The 24,932-nt window shown below is 48.3% G+C and overlaps 1 long non-coding RNA gene across 1 annotated transcript; it reads left to right on the top strand.

The window, feature by feature from the left end:
• Nucleotides 1-588: 588 nt before the first annotated feature.
• Gm39459 lies at nt 589-10,149 on the top strand. The gene is made up of 3 exons (XR_871371.2): nt 589-818; nt 9,296-9,420; nt 9,623-10,149. It is a non-coding gene; the product is annotated as a predicted gene, 39459 (long non-coding RNA).
• The last annotated feature ends 14,783 nt before the right edge of the window (nt 10,150-24,932 follow it).

Raw genomic sequence — 24,932 nt, forward strand, 5'->3', positions numbered from 1 at the left:
TATAAGCCCTCCGTGGCTTCTGAGAGATACTTTAAACAATGGAATTAATATCTAGGAGCAGTGAGTGGGTATAGCCGCAGCATGAACTTAGTAGCGCCCCTCGGCAGTCTCTCTCCACCTGTGCAGAACCAACGCTGGTCAGGTCAGAAACGTTGCTCTGGTTCGCAAAGTTTCTATCAGTTATTCTTCTCATCGCTGGGACAACACGTCTGATAAGAAGCAACACAAGAATCTTAAGGTTTATTTGGCTCCTCAAGGAGCTGTAGCTCATCGTGGTGAGGAATATGGTCGTAGGGGTGTGAGACGCTTGCCACATTGCACCAACAAGCAGAAAGTAGCGACCAAGTAGTGAGCGCTGGGCGCAGCTGACTTCCTTCATTTGTCCGTCTTCCTCCTCCTCCTCTTTCTTCAAATGTGGTCTGAAATCCTGGCTGTGGTGGTTTGGTGAGAAATGTCCCACGCAAGCTCTGTATTTGAACTCTTGTTACTCCATTGGCATCACTGTTCAGAAAGATTACAGAACCGACTGGGGGTGGAGCCTCTGGAGGAAATGCGTCATTGGCTGTGAGCGCTGATGTTTTACAGCCTTCCCCACTCTCTGCTTCCTGTGCACGGATAGAATGTGATGAGCCAACTTCCTGCTACTGCTGTGATGCGTTCTGTGCCTATTGTGCCTTCCTTTTGTATCCTTTGCAACTGTAAGCCAACATAAACCCTTTCTTACCCTTAATTGCTTAAGAAGAGTTTATCGCAGCAACAGAAAGGAACCGAAGACGTCAGCCCATGGGAAGGTGTGGAACGGTGCCACCACTTTTAAGGTGAGGCTTTGGATCTCTGATAACCTGACCCACAAACTCCATTGGATGCATACCCAGGGTCGGCTCTTCAGCGACTCAAGATCCTCTCAAGTTTACAGTAGATATTAATCATCACAGAGTGATTGAGTCTTGAGATTATGGATAAAAGATTGTGATCCTATAGCCACATATTTTCCCATCAATATATTAACATTTAGAATGAGAGTGAATCCTAGCCCTCAGCCTGGTTAAGCCCTCACCATTTCCCTTTTATAAGAGTAAAGATGGGTTGAGAACAGCTTGTAGGACACTGGTTCTCAACCTTCCTAATGCTACAAACCCCAGCCATAAAATTATTTTTGTTGCTACTTCAAAACTATAGTAAATATCTGTGTTTTCTGATGGTCTTAGGTGACCCCTGTGAAAAGGTTGTTGGACTCCCAAAGGGGTCATGACCCACAGGTTGGGAACCACTATCTAGGTCCCCAAGAGCTTAAGACTGGCTGTGAAGTCATAGGAATGCGACGTCAGAAGACTCAAGGCTTAGCCTGGGCATGGAAGGGTAAGAGACTGGCCTATGCACAGGAACAGGACTGGGAGGTTGGGTGGACAAGGACAGACACACAGAGCTGCCCTTCAAAGGAGCCCTTGAAAGGCACACTCATCTGAGGCACATTTCAGCTGAGGGCAGTCTGGAAGAGCATTTTCTTCCTCCGACTGTCTGGGTGGGAGACACATTTTCCCACATGGTGCAACCTTCTGTCCATCAGTTACTCAAGAGCCAGGTGGCCTGGGTCTGCCTGGATCTTCCATGGGAGAGTAACAGTAGGGAGCAGACAGGCATGGCTCAATTAGTCCACTCTCAGCTTTACGCCTTAGCTCCTGCATCCTTCTGAGGCATCTGACAAAGCAGGCTTCCATGATGGAATGACTCAGGATGAGGTCCTGATACCTGACAGTTCCCTAAATTGGGGCATTTGCACAGTGGAGGGGGGTTATCTACAGGCGAAAAGACTTGCATGGCATCACACACCGGGGTTCTGAAAAGCACAGCACAGTTGATGGGCTGAACCCAATCCCTTCAGTGTGTGCCCACAGAGTTCCAGAACAGTGCTGCACACAGCACAAAAGCCATACAAACAACATCAGCAACCACAGACACATCTCGGCAGACACTGTGCCAGGCATCCGACTCAAAGGAATCCACCTGACTGTAACAACCGCATGAAGTGGTTTGGTACTGTGCCATGGCTTTCGGCCCACCCTTGGCTTCAGTCTACCTGTAATGGAGAGCTTCCTTCTTAGGCAGAACTCTTGTTACTCTCTGCCTGGGAGAGTCCAGCTCAGCCCTGTGAAGGGCAAGGCAAGCAAGCCCTCTTGAACAGCCACATAAACTTCCATGGCTGAGTTCCCCCAAGGGCAGGGAGTTATGGGTAGAATTTCCCACCTTCTTTCCTTTGGCTCGGTCCTGGAGGTTCTGTCTGTGCCCATCTTAGAGATTTAGAGCAGGGTGTCCCACTGCCAGCAGGAGTATCCCACAATGCACCCCGAGTCACCGTCTTCCTCCTTCTCCATTCTTCCTTCCTACTCCCTTGTTTCTGCATCCTGGGATCACTTTCCAAACAGTGTACTGCAACCAAAGCTCTGCCCCAGGGAGATGCAGACCAGACAGAGAGCCCTCCCTCCCCACTTCCAGCTTACAGCTAATTGGCCAATGTTGGCCAGATGAATTGCTGAACTCAAAGTTGGGATGGAAGGGACATAATATAAGTCAATTAAAAATTAAAGTTTCCTGCACTGGGGAGATGGCTCAACCGTAAGAGTGCCTGCTACACAATCATGAGGACCCCCTGCACTCACATAGTATGGGTGTGGCCATGTCTCAGGGAAGCAAGAGAGGGAAAGAGGAAGGTGCCCAGTCTCCTCTCTGACTTACATGTGCATGTACCCTATGATGGTTTGTATATGCTCAGCCCAGGGAGTGGCACTATTAGAAGGTGTGGCCCTATTGGACTAGGTGTGTCGCTGTGGGTGTGGGCTTTAAGACCCTCATCCTAGCTTCCTGGAAGTCAGTATTCTGCTAGCAGACTCCAGATGAAGATGCAGAACTCTTACCTCCTGCACAATGCCTGCCTGGATGCTGCCATGTTCCCACCTTGATGATAATGGACTGAACCTCTGAACCTGTAAGCCAGCCCCAGTTAAATATTGTCCTTACAAGAATTGCCTTGCCGGGCGGTGGTGGCGCACACCTTTAATTCTAGTACTTGGGAGGCAGAGGCAGGTGGTTTTCTGAGTTCGAGGCCAGCCTGGTCTACAAAGTGAGTTCCAGGACAGCCAGGGCTACACAAGAGAAACCCTGTCTCGAAACAAACAAACAAACAAAAACCAAAAAAAAAAAGAATTGCCTTGGTCATGGTGTCTGTTCACAGCAGTAAAACCCTAAGACATGCCCATACACACAATTGTGTGTGCACACACACTAAAGGAATGAGGGAGAAAAGGAGGGAGGAAAGGAACATTTCCTTAAACAAAGCAGAGGAAAGAGGATGTCACAGCTAGTTGTTCCCATCTCCGGCTCTGAAGGGCATCTTACTTCCTTATATGGATGGTCTATGCAGGCCTGGAGCAGACATGGCTACAGCTTCCCAGTGCCCTGGAGACTCCTGGGGGCACAAGCAGCCCTGTAGCTTTCCTCTCACACATGTGGCCAAGTGAGCAAACCTTCTCTGTTCTCCGGGGCACACAGTAGGGTTCCTTTCAGCTAGTGAATCAAGGGCCAGACTGAGCCGAGCAATCTAGAGCTTAAAGGCCTTTTCTGGGTGATGATGCAGTTCATTATGGAAATTCTCAGGCCTGGCCAGCAGAGACCATTTGCCACAAATGACTGAGCTAGAAGGTAGGGTATCTTTAGTCTGCTCAAATGTGAGACTGCCCACCCACCAGAGTGGTTACCATAGAGATTCCCACCATGGTCGTCAGCTCCTGTAGCAGACCTGCCCTTGTCAGAGCAAGATGACAGCGTGACGGCCTCTGGTAGCTTGGTCTGACTCATAACTTGCATGAGTTGTTCTTGGAGACTTCCAAAAATACCTCACCGTGGATTTTTTTTGTCACATGGTCAATCCTTGTGACCTTCTGTCTGTATACGATGAGGCCCACGGAGATCTGGTTAAATACTCTAGATTTTTAAAATATACCTGGTGTCTCAGTTCTGGTATTTGTTGCTGTGACAAACCTGACAAGAACCTGAGGAAAGGTTTGTCAAGGTTCATGGTTTGAGGTACAGTTCACCATGCTGGGGACATCATGGCAGCCAGACAGTGAAGCAGCAGTTCACATGGCACCCACAGGCAGGAGGTGGAGATGAATGCTGGCACTTAGCCAGGTTTCTCTTTTCTGTTTAGTCCAGGCCCTCACCTCACAGGATGGCACCACTCCCTTTCAGGGTGAAAGTTAACCCAACATAGAAGCTGCCTCACAGGCACGGCCAGAGGTGCGTCTCCCTGGGGTTCTACATCCTGTTGGATTGATGCTTAGTGTCAACCACCATTTCTCATCCATCAGCCTATCACCATGATCTCAGAAGTCAGGCTGCCTGTGCTCAGATCTCTGCTGTGCCACCCCGGGCTGTGGCATGGACATGTCTATAGCATAGTCACCTCTCTGTCAAAAGGTTCAGTGCTGGGATATTTGCTCAGAGGTTTCAGTGAGACATTATTCTGTTGTCTCATCATAGACAGGAAAGGTTCGAAACCTGACAGCTTCTCCGTCCTCAGCCGAGGCATCTGTAAGTGAGTGCTGACCCCCTATCTGAATGAACTTTCTATTTGCAAGTTCTGTGTGTTTAATTTTTTTAAAAAACAAGTTATATTTTCAATGTATTTAAATTTTCTCTTCATATTATTTTATATACATGGGTGTTTTGCATGAATGTGTATCTGTGAACCATTTGTGTACCAAGTGCTCTTGGGGGCCAGAAGAGGGCATCAGATCTCCTGGAACTAGAGTGTTACAGTTGTGAGCCAACACATGTGAGCGCTGGGAACTGAGCCCACGTCCTCTGGAAGAGCAACTAGTGCTCCTAACCACTGAGGCACCTCTCCAGCCCAGGTTCTGTAGTTTATGTACCTTCATTTCTTTGGTGCCTCTTCCTATTAAAGACTTCCAAGTGGCAGGATCCACTGTCCCAGGACCCTTTGCAGCCTGAGCACAGACTAACATTGGACCCACCAACTCTGAGCCACACTGGCTGAGGCTCAGGATACAGTCGTAGAAGTAATGGGGCTCCACCACCTCCTCTCTTCAGATTCAAGTTCATATCTCAAAGATGGTGGCTGTGATGGTGGCCGTGACAGCCAGGGTCCAGTTACCTAAGCAGTGGATGTTTCTCCAGGCCCTTTGACATGTGACTCTGGATACCTGTCTCCCACCCCAGCTGCCCGTATCCTTTCCCTCAGGCCTTCTCTGCTTCAGTCAGCTGGTGTTGGGGTCTTATGCTGTTTTTAAAGAGCCACAGTAGACACAGCTACATCACCATCATGGAGGTGAGCCACTGCCTGAAACTCACAAGCCGCTACCTGTGAGCAACTTCCCAGAGCTCCAGCAAGCTTGGACTTCTAAATCTGAGGCCAGTGTGAGCCGTGACTCACGAAGTTCTCTCAGCTTCTCTTGTCCCAGACACAGCTCAGCCCAGTGGCCATGCTATAGTGAAGCTCTGAGGACACAGATGGGAACCCACACCCCCTCTCTTCAGCTCCTTAGAGCCTCCAAAACGTGAAAGGTAGGCTAGGGAGATGGCTCCATAGATACATTGCCTGCTATGGAAATGTGAGCAACTAAGTTCAATACCAGAATGAAAAGCCAGGTTTGTGTCTTACATCCTAGTGTTCCCGAGGTAAGATGGGGAGGGGACCTGAGGCTGGAGAGCCTCAAGAAGCTTATAGTCTAGCTAGCTTGGCATACACAGTGAATGAACAGGAGACCCTTCTTGAGGTGGAAGACAAGAACTGACTCTTGAGGCTATCCTCTGAATTTTTCACCTGCACTGTGACATGTACATACATATGAACAGGCACACATACACAAGTACATACATATGAATAGGCACACTGCACATACACACATATGAACAGGCACACATGGACATACACAAGTATATACATATGAATAGGCACACATGCACATACACACATATGAACAGGCGCACATACACAAGTACATACATATGAACAGGCACACACGGACAAACACAAGTATATACATATGAATAGGCACACATGCACATACACACATATGCACAAACATGCAAACACATACATGCACACGAACACACACATGCACCATGCAAACACACATGCATACACAGATACAAAATAACATAAAAGGCATTAAGTATGCCATGGCTTCTCAGGCATGTTGCTTGTCCCTACCCAGCCTGTATCACCAACCCACAAAAGCCCACCTGTACACATAGACCACCTCAGACTGCTTGTATCTGGCTAGACATGCTGAACCCTGAGGTCTACTTATCCATCCATCAGGAGACACTCAAAAGTCACATCTTCCTCCAGGAAGCCTTCCCCTCCCACACAGGGAAGAACTAGGTGTTCTCTGGGCATATACTTAGCAACAAAAATTATAATTGCTAATTAATTAATCTGAGCTCTTGTAGACCTGTCCCTTGAGTCTCTGGTGCTGAGGACTATGTTTGGCTCATCGTCTGCTGGATTGCAGAAAGAAGAATGCAATGGTTCAGTTTGTTTTGGTCAACTCAATACCAGCTGGAGTCCTATGGGAAGGGAGCCTCAGTTGACGGAGTGCCTCCATCAGATTGGCCTGTGGGGACATGGGCAACAACATCCTGATATCCCCAAGGGAAGGTGGTCCTGGGTTGAATAAGAAAGCAGACTCACTCCTCCCCCCCGCCCCCACCCCATATCAGTGGTGGCACATGCCTTTAATTCCAGCACTCAGGAGGCAGAGACAAGAGGATCTCTGAGTTCAAGGCCAGCCTGGTCTACATAGTGAGTTCCAGGATATCGGGGCGGGGGGGGGGGGGGCTAAACAGAAATCCAGTCTTGAGAAACAAAACAGACAAACAGAAAGCATGCTGAGCAAGCCATGTAGTACGAAGCCAAGCACACTTTTCTCCGGCCTCTGCTTCATTTCCTGCCTGGCTACCCTTGATGATGGACTGTGACGTGTAAGCCTAATAAACACTGTCCTCTCCCAAGCCGCTTTGGGAGGAGTGTTCTGTCAGAGCAGCTAAACTCAAACTCATACAAGTTGTTACCTACAGTGTCTTCCCTCCTAGTCCCCTCGGGCTACTCACAGTCTGGAAGGTTTCCTTTTTCAAGACTGTGTGTGTCTTCATATTTTCACATTTTTGTCTGTTTTGTTGTTGTTGTTGTTGTTGGGGTTTTGTTTTTGTTTTTTGTCACTTTCTCTATGATAACATTCTAACCGGATCTTCATGTAGTTCCCAGTCGCATTTCTGTCATTGCTAAGGACTCCTAAGGGTGTCCGTTGGCCATTTGTGCTTTGTCCTTTGTGAGCTGTCTTTGTGTCGTGATCTCATTTATCTACTGGGTTGCTTGGAGCTTTGCTGCTTTCATGGTCTCCCTACAATCTAGATATCACTCATCTGCTGGGCATAAAGCTTTGGGAGATCCCCTCTCCTTCTTTCTGTCGTCAGTCCCATTCAGCAGCTTCTTCAGCTAGATGCAATTTATGTGATCCTATTTACCAATCTCTGTTAGTATTTTTCTATTGGGTTCCTTTTCAGAAATTCCTTGCCAACGCCCATATCTTGAAGTGTTGGCTCTATATATGAGGGCAGGGCAAACGCCTTCCTCCTCATGGAGGCATTGGATGTTCCCAGGGAGGCTGGCATTTTTTTGTGGCTTGTTTTGGCAATGTCTGGTTTCTTTTTTGCTGACCAAAAAGCAACCTGTGGAAGAAAGGGGTTTATTTGGTTTACAGTTTAGTCCATCACCAAAGGCAGGAACTCAGGCAGGGCAGGAACTGAGGCAGAGGCCACAAAGAGTGCTGCTCACTGGCTTGCTCCTCATGGCTTTCTCACCTGCTTTCTAAATAACCCAGGACCACCTGCCCAGCAATGGCACCACCCACCGTGGGCTGGGCTTCCCCCATCAATCATTAACCATTGGCCAATCTGATGGAGGCAATTTCTCAGCTGAGGCTCCTCTTGCTAGGTGACTCTAGTTTGTGTCTAATGAACAATACCTAAGGAGCACAGGCTTGCTTTTATTTATTATTTATTTTTGTAGGTCAAAAGCCAGGTGGCCATACTCAGTTGGTTTATATGTGGCCCTCCAGTCGTCTCCATCCATCCCGATGTCTATTTTGGTGCTGATGGCACACCGTCCTGTCACTATGGCTCTGTGGTACAGCTTGAGATATGGTTCCCCCATACCTCTGGCAGTATTCTTTTTGCTTGAAATTCTTTTTGGCATCTAGGGTCTTTCTTTAGTTTTATGTGAATTTTAGGATTCTTTTTTAATTTTGGTGATGAACATCTTTGGAATTTTGAAAGGGATTTCGGCCAATGGCTGGTCAGGGAGACAGAGGTGGGACTTTTAGGATTCCCCAGCAAGAAATGCAGGAGAGGGAGAAAGGCAGAATCAGAAAGATCAAGCAGAGAAGAAAGCATACAACATGTAAGAATTGGGGTAGAGAGACCCCAGGGGCTACAGGGAAGAAAGCATACAACATGTAAGAATTGGGGTAGAGTGACCCCAGGGGCTGCAGGGAAGACAGCATACAACATGTAAGAATTGGGGTAGAGTGACCCCAGGGGCTGCAGGGAAGACAGCATACAACATGTAAGAATTGGGGTAGAGTGACCCCAGGTGCTGCAGGGAAGACAGCATACAACATGTAAGAATTGGGGTAGAGTGACCCCAGGGACCACTCCCTCAATTGGGTCTGGGGTGACAGAGATGAAATATAGATTTTAGAAAGTACTAATTCAGAAATATTGAAGGGAAGAGTGTGCTAGCCACAGGGAGGTTTGGAAATGGCCAGCCATTGTCTGTTGGCAGCTTTATTTCTCAGAGCCAACTGGGGGTAGGGACGCTCAGCACAGACTCGAGGGTTCCTGGGTGGTTTCGGGAGCCAAATTAACACAAAGATCATTAGAACCAATACATAACAAGCTTGTGACTCATGATTGGTAATATGGCCACTCCACCTTTAAGCAGAGTGACCCATGACTGTGGATGGGTCCTACCTGAGCTGACAAGGTGAGCCAGCAGCCAACATCCATTGAGAATGACCCTGCCAGCTGGGGCTCCCAAAACCATTCTGAGATGTTCACCATCTGTTTTAGTGACTCAGAGTGTTATCAGACCTTTCCAGGATCCTCCAAAGAGGCCACACGTGTGTTCAGTAGAGCTGAGTTTCCCAGAAGAGGGTGCCAGGGCTCTAGCAATTCTTGCTCTAACCGATGAGAGTTCCTGTCTCCTTTTCTTAAGGTTTCTGGTCCAGCCTGTCTCCACATACAGATCCAGCTCGGCCATTTCTCAGGAAAACAATTTAAACTAGAAAAAGAAGACAGCAGCAGCCTGCACCCAGCGCTCTGCAGGGTGCCTATGAAGAGGTGTGTGTAGATGGCTAGGGCCTTCGCTCCAAAGCAGTTTTAGATAAACAGTCCCTGTCCTCAGCAGCCCTCCCTTCTCATTGCACCCGAGTCACCACCATCCTAGTACACAAGTCCCAGCATCTCCATTGTATCCCACTTGGAAACAGTTCCATTTCCTATCCTCTGCCTGACTTTTCCCCTGATCTCTCTTCTCTTGTAGGACGTGCCTGTCACTTGACAGGTTACATACACTTCAACCTATCCATCTGTGAAACGGGATCCGTGGTACTTCTTTTGTAAAGCCGGTAATGAGGTGGCCGTTCCAACACTGTAAGCTACATCCCATGGAAGGTGACTCCAACCCTGGTAACCTGTCAGCCTGAGGCTCACAGTACTGCAGTAGCCCTGGAGGGGTGAGCACCTGTAAGAGAGTGGAGTCTGCCTGCAGCTAAGTAAAAAATGTCAGCAATGAGAACAATTGAGTTTGTGACTGCAGCAGTAATTCTCCCAGGCTTGGAGAATGGGTCCCAGGGCCACACCTGTCATAGAGCATAAAGAAACAATCAGTTAGCAACAAAGTAACCAATCCCTTCCTTGCTAAGCGTTTCGGTCATAAACAGGTTCAATACTGGACAATGAATGTTGCAGCTGCCCATAGTCCTGAGGCTCCTGGGGCCTGGGAGACTGAGCAAAGCATTGATGCATACCGACTCCTCCTCAAGGAGTGAGGTCGTGCTTGGGGCACCAAGAACCAAGCTACACATCTGTGAGTCACATCCCCATTAAGAACTCGTCCACTTGGTAATGCTGCAATAACCCAAACCACAGACTCCATCTGGGATGAAACCCCGGTCCACATGCAAGCCTTACACTCGGGAGGCAGAGGTGGAGGGGCACGGGTTTGAAGCCAGGAAATCCCAAGCAACTGTCTGTTCAGATCCCCTCAAATGAGCCTGGGGGATCCAGCAGTGTGAGCCATTCTGGATCTATAGCCCCGACTCTAGGCTCACAAACAAAGCCTGTTGAGGCTGCAAAACTAAATTTGCTGTTATTTGTCCTTTGGCATGGGTTTCTCTCTGCCCTAAATCTTGATGTTTCTATTTCCCCAGTATTCGTCATGTGGACCCATCTTATTCTTCACATGGACTTGTCTTTGCATTCTTCACGTGGACCCATCTGTGTGTTCAACTCCCTGTATCATTTTCTCCCATTTTCCATCCTCATCTCCTTGGGAACAGAGCCAGTGTTCGTGTCTAGGGAAAATTCTAGGCTCTTTATGCCTCTCCCCCAAAATCAGTGGGCTTGGGGAATATTATGGGAGCTAAAGATAGAGCTTTTCATGTAACCAAAAAAGGATCAAAATTCTAACCCTTCTGGAAGCCAGTGGCCAGATGGGACCACACTCCCTCTGTCCAGAGTTAAACCAGAGATTATTCTGCCCAGGAAAAGTGAAGCAGATGTCTGAACAACTTTCTCTGGACATTAGAAAACAAACATCCAGTTGGTGGGAATTGATTTATTTTGCACCCCCCACACCACCACCTCTTGCCCTCCCAGGAACATCTTGTGTTGAGTTGGGGCAGCCTTTGCCGTTGGGAGCAGTGCCCCCTCCAAAGTGAAGAAAGAAAACTCTGAACTGGGGCTGGAGAGATGGCTCAGTGGGTAAGAGCACCCGACTGCTCTTCCGAAGGTCCAGAGTTCAAATCCCAGCAACCACATGGTGGCTCACAACCATCCGTAATGAGATCTGACGCCCTCTTCTGGTGTGTCTGAAGACAGCTACAGTGTACTTACATATAATAAATAATAAATAAAAAAAAAAAGAAAACTCTGAACTGAAAAATAAGTTACGGCCCTGTCCATCTGCTCCATAAAAAGGCTCTGTCACCTGTGGTGATGCATCTTAGCATTCCAGGAGGAAAGGGAGAAAGAGAAGAGGAAAATGGATGGGGAGGAGGAGGAAGAGGGAGAGAAGGAGGAAGGAGAGGAGGAAGAGGAGGAGAAAGAGAAGGAGGAGGGTTGTCTTTTGAACTGGGTGTGACAGTGCCTGCCTGTCAGTCCCAGCACTACGAGACAGGTGGATCACAAGTTCCAGGATGACCTGGGCTACGTAATGAGACCCTGTGTCAAGAGCAAAGCAAAAGCCCACAACAATGGGATTCACAAGCGAGTCTCCAAGGTCAGAGCTTCCCACCGTTCAGCACATGCATGCCACTTTTCTCTGGAGTTGAGGCAGACGTTCAATGGGAGAAGCTCAACGTTGTCCATGGGCGTGGCTCCTCTGGAACCCTCCGCTACCCAACTGATTAATTAGTTGATAAGGTTGAGTCTAGCTGAGAATCCTACCTCGGCTGCTATGTGGTCTCCTCTCGTGAACCTCATGCCCACAGAAATCAGTCACTTCTCCTGTCCCTACCCAGAGCCAGCATGATACTGTTACCAATAACCAGCTGTAGAAAACAAAACTGCTGAAAGCTTCAGATGGTGCGGAATTTTAACGTAGGAGTTTGGTGCTTCTCTCAGCCCACCCAGTGTTAGCATGCCACAGACACATGATGATGTCAGCAGCATCTATTGTGGGGATGAAGAGGCAGCTCCGCGGTTAACAGCAGCGGCTGCTCCTCCGTGAAACCCAGCTTTCATTCCCAGTACACTCACTGTAGCTTGCAACCACCTGCAACGCTAGTTCCAGGGCTTCTGGATCCATAGGCGCCAGGCGTGCATGCATACACACATGCACATACATACATGCAGGCAACACACTCAAAGTAAAGATATTTTTAAAAAACGTTTACTGTGTGTTGGCATACTGTGTGTATGCATTAAACATCTATTGTATGTTGGGAGTTGAGTTTCTTTTTTGGTAAGACATTATTATTTCTTTTTTATTGAGATAGAAAAACTGAAGACAAAATAAATAATCTTACCATGATCTTTGCTGGGAGCTTGCCACTTTTCACACTCAGGTGTGCCTTCTTGGACAAATCAGAGTCTGGAATGAATCCCAGAGCATCATGGGAGCCTGAGAACATCCCCAGAATATCCCAGATAGCCCAAGGGTAAAGTAAAAGAAGAAGGGGATGAAAGGAAGAGAGAAAAGGAGAAATGAGCCCGGGAGAATGGAGGGGGAGGGGAAGAGGAAAGAGAAGGTGCTTGGCCATAGTGTGGACTGTGGCCAAAGCATGTTTACAAACACTCTACGTTCTAGCCCATAGCACTGAGGGAGACAACCCCACTGGATGCTCATGGAGAGACACATCTGAGGCATGGAGCAGCTGGCCTTAGCCAGTGCCTCAGTGAGGGAAGAACACATGGAGGCCGCCTCATAAGTGAGGGCAGGACAATGGCCAGAGGAAACACATGGGAAGATTCCAGAAAGGGGATCACTTAACTTCAGATCCACATTCTTTTGTTTTTGTTTTTTTGTTTTTTGTTTTTCGAGACAGGGTTTCTCTGTATAGTCTTGGCTGTCCTGGAACTCACTTTGTAGACCAGGCTGGCCTCGAACTCAGAAATCCGCCTGTCTCTGCCTCCCAAGTGCTGGGATTAAAGGCGTGCGCCACCACCGCCCGGCTCAGATCCACATTCTTGAGCCCCGACTTCAATATTTAGTCAGAGGAGAAGATGAGTTGTGAGTGTAAACGTGAGGCTTCCCTCTTTTAACTCATTTCTTAAGTGTCACCATGCTGTTAGCCAGGATTCTTCAGAAGAGAAGAACCAACAGGATAAAGAATGATTGCATTAGGCAGGCTGGGTAGTCCAATGGTGGTTGCCCACACACAGGATGAGAGTCAGGAGCTGCCTGGTCCACAAGGCTACATATCTCAACCATTCTGGTCTGCTGCCAAGGGCCAGAGGACTCAGAGAGAGCCACCAGTCTTCAATCTTTTGGCAAGCCAGAGAAGCTGGAGTCTTCAGAGCAGGCGCGCTTACCAGTAGAAGGTGAAGGTGAATAGGCAAAGCAGACCTGCTTTTCCCTCTGCTTCCTTATAACTGAGCTACCAGAGAGTACTGTCCACAAAGAGGTATGGTCTTCTCATTCATTCCTTCCTGGCAATATTCTCACAGACCCACTGAGAAGCGTGTCTGTAGCTGGGTCCAGATCCCACCATGTCGACAACCTAAATTAGCTAGCACACCTCTGTATAGAAAATTGCACGTCATAGATACTGTGTGAGTCTTCTGCAAATTGAACACAGGTTCTCACTGGCACCCACAGTGCCTCTGAATCTCCCTTCATGCTCATTCATGCTCTTGTCTCTACCATAGGATAACTATGATATTAGCTTCTCTAGTCATGATTGCCTTGGCTGGCCTTTGGGTTTGTTTAGTCTTTGTGAATTCACCCATGTACCGTGTGTGTGTGTGTGTGTGTGTGTCTGTGTGTCTGTGTGTCTGTGTGTCTGTGTGTCTTTGTGTGTGTCTGTGTGTCTGTGTCTGTCTGTGTGTCTGTGTGTCTGTGTCTGTGTCTGTTTCCTTTTGCCAGCATCAGGTGAGGCTCACTGGCATAGCTGCAGGTACTTGACAGTAGTCCAGTCCTTCTACTGATTGCATCTCGTGGTCTAAATGCCCCACAGTTCCTCATCCTATCAGCGCTGGGCTCTTGGAAGACATCCAGTTCTTGCTGCTATGAATAGGGATGCAATGAAAAATCTAGAACTATCTCTTGGTGAACATATGTTGGTATTTCTGTTGGAATGATATAGAGGCCCAGACAGAAATAGAGGAGGAGACAGAGACAGGGAGCACGTGGGGTCTCCAGAGGCACATGCTTATCATCAGTAAATGCTAGCGCCCCAAGTGCAACTGTGCCAGGCCAACAGCGTCTAAGACTATAGATGGCAAGCAGGCATAGTGGCTCATGCCTGCAACCCAGCATCCAGGAGGATGAGGCAGAAGGATCCTGATTTACAGGGACAGCCTGGCACACATATCGAGTTCTAGGCCAACCAGAGATCCAATGTGAGACTCTGTCTTAGAGAAATAAACGAATAAACACCAACTTCTTTCCTCCTCAGTATATGGTTTGCTTGCTTGTTTGTATGTTTGTGTATGTGTGTCTCTGTGTGTGCTTGTGTGTGTTTGCCTGTGTGTGAAGGTGTGTATGTCTGTGTCTCTATGTATGTGTCTGTCTCTGTATGTGTGTCTGTGTATGTGTGTCTCTGTGTGTGAATGTGTGTGTCTGTGTGTGTGTGAAAGTGTGTGTGTGTCTGTGTATGTGTGTGAAGGTGTGTGTGTGTATGTAAAGATGTGTGTGAAGGTCTGTCTGTGTGTGTGTGTGTCTGTGTCTCTGTGTGTAAAGGGGTGCACGTGTATATAAAGATGTGTGTGAAGGTCTCTGTGTGTGTGTCTGTGTGTGTATCTGTGTGTGAAGGTATGTGTGTGTGTATATATGAAGGTGTGTGTATGTATGTTTGAAGGTGTGTGTGTGTCTGAAGGTCTGTTTGTTTCTCTCTGTGTGTATCTGTGTGTGTCTATGTGTGTGTGAAGGTATGTCTGTCTCTGTCTCTGTTTCTCTCTGTTTCTCTCTCTGTGTGTATGTGTCTGTGTCTGTGTGTATCTATGTGTGTGAAGGTGTGTGGAAGTCGAAAGACAGTTTGTGGGAGTCAGTTCTCTCTCCTACCATGGACTGCCAGGGACTGAACTCAGGTCGCTGAGTTTGGCAGAAAGCATCTTACTAGCTGAGCAATGTTGAGGACCCAACATGGTATTCTCTGGGATTTTGTTTGTTTGCATGTCCATGCCGTTTTTTAGACCTACCAACGCTATCCCTCTATCCCCAGACCATTCACAAGTTTTTACTTTGTAGGGTGGTTTTGGGAGCTGTGGTTTTCCTGGTCATGTTGCCTTTTAGGGGCACCACAGTTCTTAGCAAGACTGGTCTGGCCCACTGTGACCCATTAGCTCATTCCTTTTTATCTAGCTCTAGAGAAACAGTCTCTCCATGAAACCAGCTTGTGAGCTTCAGGCACGCTCTAATCTCTCCTCCACTGATTGGGAGAGGCTGTTTATCACCTGAATGAACATGAATCAGCCCTGTCTGTTTTATGCTGAAGCATCTAAAATCTTCAGTTCCTCCATAATGACCAGAGGTAAAGTCCTTGTTCAGCTGCTGCAGGGATGTAGGGATGCCACCCACCCACCAGCCGTGTGATCCCTGGCCACCCCCTTCTCTTCAAGTCACATTTAGATCGAAGCCAGTTGGGATAGGAGAGAACCTACTCCAATCCCTTTGCCTTAGACCCACAGACACATGTCCACAGAGTCCAGCTCCTGGACATCACACCTCACATACATGGTGATGTCACCAAAGGTGTTAGAGTCCATGAATATAAGCACAAGAGGCCTGCGGGAGGTCGGCTGTCACAAAGGTGGCCTTGTCCTTTCCCCTTCACCTTACCCTCTCCCAAGATGTTCTCCCTGAGAAAGGGGAAAGTCATCCTTCCTGGCTGGCACCGATTGTATGTTGATATAACAGGAAGCTGGGAACTGGGGATGGACAGATGTGGATCAGTTTCTAGCTCACAAATCCTTCCTCATCCAGGTTTGCCTTCCAGAGTTTCTGCTGTGATCAGCAAAAGTCTGGGGCTCAGAGGAGCTCCAGGCAGGAACTCAGTACACACTAATTCCTCTCTCCTCCTTGCAGAGTCAGCCTGAAGCTCTCCCAATGCCTCCTCCAGGGAACAGCTCTCCTGGGCCCATCTACGCCAGGCTGTGGTGCATGATTCCTCATTAACAGATGTGAAGAGCTCAGAGAAGAAAAAGGCTGGAATAAAGGTCCGCAGGGTGGGGCCACCTCTTCTGTTCTCTCTTCCACTGCACTTCATGGTTGAGCACAGAGCCATGGACATGACAAAGGTGACTTTGGAGTGACCCAGGAAGCTGTCCTCCAACATGCTTGAGACAGCACAGCTTTTGGTAGCCTTTTAGCATTTTAAATCAAAGCAAAGATTGCTCAAAAAAAAAAAATCACATAGCAGAAAAAGCCAAAGGAATGTCAGTGGCTGTCCCTAGAAGCCACATACATCTATTTTCAGCTCCCAGTAAAGCCGGGACACTGTAATTAACATAATAGCATGTTCCCTTCCATAAAGCCAGGTGACACAGTTGACCCCCATCCCCATCGTGTGCTGTGAGTTGTTTTCTCAGCTGTGGACTTAGACTGTCCACCACGACCTTCTCATCCTGTGTGGATTGGGGCCCAGCGTTTGCAGGACGATCAAAAAAAGTGAGCAAGGGGTCAACTAGACCATCAGGGAAGAGCTGATGGATGGGAAGTCTGAAGACATCAAAAGCAGGATAGAACTGCACTCAAGTCACTCGTGTGTGTGTGTGTGTGTGTGTGTGTGTGTGTATACATGTGTGTGCTTGTGCACATGCTTGTGCTTATGCATCTGTGTGTTTATGCATGCATGTGTGTGTGTGTACGTGTGTGCAAATGCATGTGTGTTACATGCATGCTTGTACACATGCCATGTCTGTGGGTGTACTCACCCATGCATGCTTTTGGAGACCAGAAGTGGATGCTTAGTGATTCCCTCTCTTCCTCTCCACCCCCCCCCCTCTTTTCAATCTTACTATGTTGTTGAGACAAGATCTCTCACTGAACCAGGAGCTCCCTGAGTGGCTAGGCCAGCTGGCCAGCAAGCCCCAGAATCTGTCTTCTTTCCCCTAGCAGTGGGGCTATGCCCATCTCTTGTGAGGATTCGGAGCCTCATGCTTACATAGCCAGCACCTGCCCACCAAGTGTCTCCCCAGCCATCAGGTCTCAGGCGACACAGAGGACAAAATCCTACGTTGGCCTTTTTTTCACCCAGACTGGTGGAGTGAGTACAGCCTCCCCACTAGACCATCTCCTCCTTTAGGGGAATGTCAAATACATGCTTTTAGACCATCCTCCTTGAACACAGCAAAGCCCAATGACCCACAAGTAAGAAGCCACAAAACACTGGGCCATGAGGAAGAAAATGGTGGCCATCCAACGAGGAACAGTACCAGGTTGTCTCGCATCCCGAAGCTCTCAGATGCTGACCCTTCCTGCCAGCCTTGTTCAGCCATCTGGAACCTTCTCCTCCTGTCTGGCTCCATGTCCAAACTAGGTCTAACCAGATCACTCCAGCTTTCCAATAGTACCTTAAAATATTGTGACCTGTTGGGCCCTTGTCTGCCCTTGAGTTTTGTCTTAAACCCCAAAGCCATCTTGCTTATCCTGGGAAGAACAAGAAGCCTTCCATCAGCCTTCCATTTCTTCATCTGTAATGATGATCTCTCAGGTCCCGTTCAATTCAGAAGTCCTAGTCCTAAGACTAGCTTATACACCCAGCATGAGCTTTTCCGTGTGTGTGTGTGTGTGTGTGTGTGTGTGTGTGTGTGTGTGTGTTTGTGTCCATGCTGTGTATAGGCACATAGAAACAGGCATGTATCCACAATAAAAGCCACCAGACCCTACAATTATGAAGACCTTAGTCATGAGCATCGTAGCATTCAAACATCCCAATAAACTTAATAAAGGCAGGGCATAATAAGCTGTTCATATCCAGACTTTCTGACTTCAGGCAGGAGCCCAGTGTACCTGTGACCCACGTGGAACCTCTGGCAAGCAGAGCCACTAGGAGGCTATACACCTCACAGGAGGGAAGGGGGACAGCTTCCTGTGTTCTGTGACGCTGCGATGCTGTAGCATCAGGCTCTGCATAGGCCAACTTAAGTTTGAATCTTACCTCAGATGGTCAGTGTCTGTGTGCTTTATGACTGTGGATGTGTCAACATTAGATGCCTTCCTCAGTCACTTTCCTATCTGATTTTTGAGACAAGGTCTCTGATCTAGTTCAGCCAGCCTCGCTGTCCAACCGCCCCAATGATCCTCCTGTCTCTGCACCTCAGTGCAATGCTCACAGGCATCCACTGCTGTGCCTAGCTTTTTACATGGGTGCTAGTGATCCAAACTCAGGTCACCATGACTACACGACAAGCTCTTTACTGAGTGAGCAATCTCCCCAGCCTCAGCAGCTACGGACTTCTTACCAAGTGTTAGTTTTATGTCTCTACAATGAGGGAGCTAATGATAGTTACATCAATATGGAGTTTATCCGTGAAAATGCCCAGCACAGACCTAACACAGAGAGAGCACCCAATAAATTGTACTACTGTTTAGATTAATTCTCTACAGTAGCTTGTATTGATCTCTGACATACTTCCAGTCCCATCTGTTCAGAATAGTTTTGATTTTAAATATGTGAAACCAAACGCCACTCCTCGTGAAGAACTTCTGTCCACTGTGAGGTCTGGTGAGCAGGGTCAGAATGACAGTAAAGGGTTCGGAGGAAGGGACAGTGACACCTTGTGAATCTCTTGGTCTTCCAGATGGTTGGATCCAAGCGCTTTGTGTGCAGCCAACACAGAGAAAGCTATGTGCTGAGACACAGCTACCCAGAAAGGAGCCCCAATCCCATAAAGAGCCAAAAATAACAACAAAACAATAGCAAGAATCTTGGCTTTCAACACAGGACACACTTCCTGCTCAGAACACTTGAAAAATCCATCTAGAAACAGCATTTGGCATTCGTGGGGGTCAGCTGAAGCCACGTTCAATGCTGCAGGCCTGAGGTGGAAAGGCTGAGGCCCAGATTCCCGCCGCTGCCCAGGCTCGGCTCCTGCAGGAGTCCTTCCATGCGCTGATGCACAGAAGGAATGACCTTTGCAGGACTGTGAGGGCTCATGGGCCTAACTTAAGAGACACACCTCTGGGCAGACCTCTGAAAATACTTCCAGAAAGTGCCAAGAGAGAAGACCTTCTTTGTTAAGGATGAAGGACTCTTCAGTAGGTGGCTCCCATATACAGAGCTCTGAGGACAAGGCATTGAGGCTGTCTGCCTGTCTTTGCTTTTTCCTGGGAATGCCTTGATTGCCACTGCTGCTGGGCCACCACCCTTTACTGACATCAGACTCCAGCTTTGTCAGCCTCTCAATTGAAGGCCACCGGCTCTCCAGGGGTCCTCCAGGCCTTCAGTGCCAGGTGGCCTTCAGCCTTGTGGGCGGATCAGGTTCTCTTGGACACACAGCACCTTTATCTCATCAATATTTTTTGAGCTGAATGTGGACAGTAACTGCTCTGCAGCAGGGCTTCACACTGTAACTTGGCAGATTCATCATGTAAGCAAGCATACTCCTGGCTGTGAGAGAAGACCGCGAGTAAACACGCAGCACTCCCCAGGGCCGTCCAAGGCCAGCCTGGACACACAGCTATCATACTCCAGCCTATCGGTGCAGAACAGTCTGCGATCATTTCATCATTAGCTTAAGTCAAGAGTGGATGGTTCATTCTGGCCACTAACTGAGTCAGGTTGTGTTTTAGTCATATAGACTTAGACTCAATTCCCAGTCCTGAGCTGACAAGGGCCAAAGACACAACATGTCTGCAGCATACAAAATAGTCCCAACTAATAGAGGAATGTTCTGAACTAAAATGGAAAAAAAAAATTCTCCACTGAGAAGTGTCATTTTGTAGGGGTGGTGGTATGATCAATAATAACATAAAACTCAGGAAGATGGCCTCAAATTCCTCCAGGAACAGCCGGAGTTTGCACAGGTCATTCTTCAAGGTCAAATTAAAAGTAAAAAATTTTTAAAACTGACATGCATACCGTGCCTGCGCTGGCTTGACTATTGACCTCTAGGGTACGGCTCTTTATTTGTAAGATTCTTCTTTAAAATTGTGAGTGAGTGTGTGTGCCTGTGTATGTATGAGTGCAGTAGCCAAGTAGGCAGGAGAAGGCATGGGACTTGCTGGAGCTGGAGACAGAAGCTGTTGCGAGATATCTAACGAGGGTGCTAGCAACCGAACTCAGTTCCTCTGCAAGAGCAGTGAGCACTCTCCACCGCTGAGCCATCTCTCTGGCCCTAGATTGTGGCGTTTTAGCAAAGGTTTACTGAGAAGATCGATGCCATATTAAATGAATTAATCATTATGACCTAGTTTTGCACACACATGTTCTCTCTTCCCATATATAAGCAGAGAGACACAATCTATGTGTTTGTGTGCACGCATGCAAAACTCATAGAAGTATATGGAGTATGATTTGGGGTGAGCAAAATGAGATGACCCAAAGCTCACGGGTTCCCCTTTAACACTTTCTCCAGCCATGAGGAGACAGGCAGCTCCTGGGCATTACTGGCAAGTACTGGAGGCTGCAGCCCCCTGGGAAGAGTCTAAGAAAAGAAACAGCAGCCACAACAACTGTCATGGGGTCCCGACCATTGTTCTACTCTTCAGTCAGACCTGGAGTGGAAGCCACTCCTCACCCCTGGGCTCTGCGTGCAGATCCGCAGGAATTGGAGCCATGCTGAGGGGTGCGGTATGGACTGGGTGGGGAACAGGAGGGAACTAGCTAAAAAGGAGCAAACCATTCTCTACTCCAGTGTTCTTCTGGGAGAGAAACATGTGCTCTGGCTGCCAAGACAATCATCTCTGGGCTCAGAAGCAGGAAGAAATTCACTAAACACTACACCACAGCACAAAGCGGCTTTGCCAAAACTCTGGCCCGACTGGGTTATGGTACAAGTCTTCCGAAGCAAGACCCACAGCGAGATTCATGAGCATGGGGAAGCTAGTTTGTCATTGACCTCTTCAGATGACTCACAGATGACGTCAGTTTAGAATTGCAGCCCCCATTTGTGTGGGAAGATGGAGACTTTCATTAAGTTCCCCTGGTGTACTAATGCCTACACTTCCGTCAGATTTCCATTCTCTTCCTGGCAACCCTGTCATGAGCTGAGCCCCTTACAACTGCATTCAATCCTAAAAGATATTATGAAACAAAATTATACCCATTTCACTAATGAAGAAATCGAGGCTTGGGCTTGGGAAATAGTGACGTGCTTGCCATGCATGCACATGAACCTGAGTTCAGCCTCCAGAACCACACAGAAAAGCTTAGGCTTGGTGGCACATGTTTGTTATCCCGGCACTAGGGAGGTGAAGGCAGGTCCCTGAGGCCCACTGGCCAGCCAGCCTAGCCTAGTCAGTGAGTTTCAGTAAGACCCTGTCTCAAAAAGAGAAATGGACAGAACCTGGTAAGCAGTACACCAGATTTCCTCTGTTCTCCATACACATGTGCAATATACCACACTCTCACACACCACACACACACACACACACACACACACACACACACACACATCTGGGGCTCAAAGAGGTTAAGTCCCACAGTTGATCAGTGTCAGGTTTAATCTAGATCTGTCACAGTCTACCTTCCCAGCATTGAACACCTCCAAACGTTGACAGATGTTGAGGTGGTAAACATGACAGCTGACTCTCTATGAGGCTCATTTCTAAAGACTCAAGGGGCCCTGGAACTGGTCCTTGAAGACAGGATACCGAGATGGCCAGTCTGAAATATCAGCTGTCCCTGAAAAGGCAAATACATTTGCTTTAAGGAGAGGGGTGTCCCTCTCCAACTTTGTCAATTGATAGCATTAGTTACCAGCCATCTGCCGCTGCATAACAAACAACCCCAAGCTGAGTAGCCTAAGGGTCCCTCTGTTCAGTTTTTGCCACAGTTAATTGGCAGTTTCCAGGGGCCCTGGCTGGTGCTCCTTCCTTCTGCTCTTGGCTAGGCTCCTGCCTGCATCTGCTGTCAGTCACATCAGCTGTGGGTTGGCCTTGGCTCTAGTCCCTGAGCTTTCTCAATTCTGAGGTCTGCCCTGACAACTGGGCACAGCTGTCTTAGCTCCACTTAGCCTCTTGTTTCCAGTGGCCTCACCTCAGCCAGGCAAACATATCAAGTTTTGTTGTTGTTGTTGTTGTTTTGGTTTTTTTTTTTTTTTTTTTTTGGTTTTTTTAGGTTTTTTGAGACAGAGTTTCTCTGTGTAGCCCTGGCTGTCCTGAAACTCTTTCTGTAGACCAGGCTGGCCTCACACTCAGCAATCTGCCTGCAAGTGCTCGGATTAAAGGCGCTGTCTGGCGCGGATGAAGTTTTAAGGGAGAAAAATCCACAGGGCTTCTTGAGGCCTAGATTCAGAACTGTTCCTTTTACTTTGACACTTTGTATCAGACAGAGCCCGATATAAAGCCAACCCAGTTTCATGAGTGGGAAACTAGACACCTGCTCCTGATGGGCAGCGCTGTGCAGCCTTACTGCAGAGAGGCATAGTTACATATCCTCTTGCACACAATATTCCGCTGCTGACTTCACTTCCTGCTTCCTCCAAGGCGCCCCTCACTAGTATCTCTCCCAACCTAGCTCAGCAACAGGGTGAGTGCTGATTCCCCGACCGCCATCATCTCTTCCCCAGGCCCCGTGCCTAACAGTTTTCATCCAGTCTTGCGACAGTGAACTGTGTGGGCTGGACTCGGAAGCCCACTGGAGCCCAGGAGAGCAATCGTGGCAGTGGGAGCCATGGGCCTTGTGAGCTCTGTAAATAATGTTGAGCTTTGCGCTGAGCAATGGCGCTGAGAGGCATAGGGTGGAGATGGATTGGTATTAACTTTATATCATCCTGGCTGCGTGTCACTGAGGTGGTAGTTTTGTCATGAGCAGGGTGGCCTGGACTTGGGACAACGGCCATGAGCATGCTTGGTGTTGTTTCTGGTAAGTTCCCTCATATGTAACAGTCGCAGCATTTGTAGCTCAATTGGCAAGAAAGGCTGAAGGAGGATGGCACGGGGTTGACATTCCAATGTAGGTGATTTGATCTACTTGGGTCTACTCTCCAACAGAAGTCCAAACACAAGAGAAAAAGCTTGCTGCCACAGGCGGGGAGGTCAGTGTAGCCCAGATGAGCTCAGGGCTATAGCCCATCCACGTGCAAGTTGTGAGAAAGTGGTAGGGATGGCTCGGAACTAGCTATGGAGAAAGACTGCTGGGTCCCTCTGTTCTGTGGAGCACATTGTCCTTGACTTCTAAGTGGTCCTTGGGGGCAATCTTGCAGCTTCTCCCAAGCGCCAGGGAACCCAGCTTCTTTTAGCATGAGAAGGTGTTATGTTGGCTTGCTGGAAGTGTGCAGCACACCAATTTATACTCATTGTGATTGGGCGATTATTTACAGCATTCCCAGGGGTGCCGCGCCAGCTGGAGTCAAGCTTCGTAATGGTTCCCCACCTTACTCTCAGCAATTACATTCAGGCTGGTGGTACATATACTTGTATAAATTGTTCACCAATAAACATGTCCCCCAAGAGCCTTATTTATCTTCTGGAAGCTTCATGAAATAACCATACAGGTCCATCATGCCACCTTCCGCCCTGAGATTTTATAAGGGATTCCCCATTAACTTTAATGGGGAACGTTGTTAAGTGTCTCCCCACACACCCCTGTTGTAGATCAAGATCCGTGCATGACCAGTAAAAGACACAGTCTCTGAAAGTCTCCTGGGTCGATCCTGCCCACCTCTGCAGTGCCTGCCAGGGTCCCCTCCGCGGGTGGTCCCCATGCTGTGCCTGTCCCCAAGGCTTCCTTCCTCCTTTGATCTGAGGCTCTCTCCTTTGTGGGTTCGCTTTAGAATTGCTTCTCTATCAGTTAGGAAGATAGGTGAGCTGCTACCATGAGAGGTCTCCCGAGAAACCCAGAACCCCCAGTCTCCTTCATCGGGTCCCTCCACAGCCTTCTTCATCAGTGTGGCCAAAGGCAGACTGTGGGTAACTCTGGCGTCTGGGTTAGGAACAGAACGTGGCTTTTCTGTCTTAACAACCACCTGGGAGTTTACCCCTCAGCTCAGCTTGGGACATGACCCACGTTCGGTCCTAGAGCTTCATGGAAAGGAGAGGGGCGAAATGCTGGTATATATGACACTCCTTTGAATAACTAACTGCCCTTGGTTAGTGCCTCCTGAACCACACTTCTGAGAATGAAACAGTATTAAGAGATAATCTTCCAGGACCAGAGAGATGGGTCAGTGGTTAAGAGCACTATCGAATCTTGCAGAGGACTTTGGCTCCATTCCCAGCATGCTCATGGCGGCTCACAACTGCCTGTAACTCCAGCTCCAGTGACTCTGGCTCCTTCTCCTCCTCTTCCTCCTCCTCCTCCTCCTCCCTGTACCTCTTCTTCCTCTTCTTCTACTTCCTCTTTGTCTTCCTCTTCTTCCCCTTCTTTTTTCTCCTCTTCCCTTCCTCCTCCTCTTCTTCCTCTTCCTCTTCATTTTCTCCTCCTTCTGGCCTTCATGGGCACTGTACACACATGATGCACAGACATACAATTATCCAACAAGAAACAACTTAAAATAGGAAGGGGTTTTTTTTTTTTTTTTTTGGCTACATTTCGACTGTCCAGTCCATCATGCTGAGGAAGACCTGGTGGCAGGACCCTGGGGCAGCTGGTCACATTGCAGCCACATTCTGGAAGCAAAGAGCAGACAGGAAGTGGGGCTGGGCTATGCGCTCTTACGGAATGTGTCAAGGGAACCCCTTCCTTCGCTCGTCTTCACAGTCAACATAGAGCAAATGCCCTTGCAGAGAGAGGTCACCTGTGGCTTCTTCCTCACACACAGCAAGTCCAAGACATCAGAAAATTCTGAGACTTCTTCCCTGGCCG

The sequence above is a fragment of the Mus musculus genome, chromosome 9 (genome assembly GCF_000001635.26).
Source record: "Mus musculus strain C57BL/6J chromosome 9, GRCm38.p6 C57BL/6J".
In the NCBI taxonomy this organism is placed as follows: domain Eukaryota; kingdom Metazoa; phylum Chordata; class Mammalia; order Rodentia; family Muridae; genus Mus; species Mus musculus.